Genomic DNA, 1,586 nt, shown 5'->3' with positions numbered 1-1,586 from the left:
CTGCGCTTCCGGGGACTGGATGACCGGCTTTTGGTCGCGCGGTCCCGTCTCGACAACGAAGACATGGGGTGACCAACGCACTCGATGATCATGAAGTAGGGCGGTAGTACCTTGCGGCACCGAGGCGGCACCTCGTCGAAGAAAAAAACTCGAGCCTCGCCAAAGGGGAGCCAATCTTCCCGTATCTGCTCGGAAAACTCTCCTCCTTTGTCGCGCGTGTTACCGATTCGAGTTTCGCTTCGGGAGATCTCCGAAGTGCGGACACGCGTCACAGGCCAGAAACGTTGCGACGCTACACGGGCGCAACGACGGCCTATGTTCGAGTGATGGTCCGCGCGAGAGATCTTTTCTTCCCTCGCGGAAACATTGTATACACACGCGCGGAGAGAACACAGAGAACGGGTTATTCTGATCGAACACCCTGGGGCTGTACGAGGAGAACTTCGAACGATCGGATGCGCATCATCGTCCCTCGCGTTACGACGATGTCGCTCTCTCTCTCTTGTATATCTCTTCTCTCTCGACCGAGAATTCTCCCTCGGTCTTGCGGCGTGAAAAAAACAATTCATTTTAAACGATGTCGAGCGCGCAGCATGTTCGTATCGTGCGCTAAAGGCGGGGCGAAGGCGATGCGTGTGGCGGGTGTGCGAATTCGGAACGCGGAACAAAATCGGCGATCGAAACACGAAGCGGTTCCCGTGGGCGGTCGTCCGTTAAACGGACGACTCACGACGCCACGAAGAACTCACGCGAGTTCGTGATCGACGCACCGTCGAGTTCCGTGAACGCGTTTACGCACGCCGCACGCGCACACACGTTGCCAATCGCGGATTGCCTCGGCACGGCCACAGACGACTCGGACGAACGTCCAACGATCGCTCGTACGTCGCGTATCGCTCCTCTTCCTCCCTTTCTCGGTGCCGCCCGAACTCAGAAACGTTCGTAATTTAATTCGAGAATGAACGACGGCGGGCAGATTCGAGCACCGTAGGGAAAGAAAGATTCGACGAAACGCAACGCAAGCAGTATTCTGGTTACGTGAACGACCCTCAGCTAGGCGTGGTCCAGGAATTGTATCCGTGGACCGCAATGTGCGTTCGAAATGTCGATGTTCATGTGTCCTGCAGTTCACACGTTGACGCGCAATTAGCTGCGTTCTTCATCGACCCACGAGCCAAGTGATCCACCGTTCAGGGTAATCGTATATGTATATTTTATTGATCTTTGAGTCTCTTGGTACTAAAGTTCGAACAAGTCGATACTCAAACGTCTCCGGTGAAAGAGACGCGGGCGTCGCCGAACGGAGTTCGAGGCGACACGATATATCGGTCCTACGGATGAAACGCATACGCCGATGGTTCGCGCGTAAGGTCTCCCTCAAAGTTACGAAAAAATGCACACGCGCGTCCAGGTGCGAAGAGAAAAAAAAAATCCCTTCAAAAATTCGTTAGGACTCCTCCGCGTACCAGCAGCCTCGAGGCGGTCTTTTTCCTCCCGGCAACGCGAAGCGAGCATAAACTGTTCGAGCTCGCAACGGCGGGATTACAGACTCTCGACAACGAGGACAACGGGCAACGGCGGAATCG

General features: G+C 55.1%; 1 non-coding gene across 1 annotated transcript; it reads right to left on the bottom strand.

Annotated features, from left to right (window-relative positions):
* Positions 1–1,043: 1,043 nt before the first annotated feature.
* Positions 1,044–1,198, bottom strand: LOC143432160 (5.8S ribosomal RNA). Its single transcript, XR_013102905.1, has one exon. It is a non-coding gene; the product is annotated as a 5.8S ribosomal RNA (ribosomal RNA).
* Positions 1,199–1,586: the final 388 nt, after the last annotated feature.

Source organism: Xylocopa sonorina, unplaced genomic scaffold (assembly GCF_050948175.1).
Source record: "Xylocopa sonorina isolate GNS202 unplaced genomic scaffold, iyXylSono1_principal scaffold0035, whole genome shotgun sequence".
NCBI lineage: Eukaryota > Metazoa > Arthropoda > Insecta > Hymenoptera > Apidae > Xylocopa > Xylocopa sonorina.
This window is presented reverse-complemented; position numbering and strand designations above follow the sequence as displayed.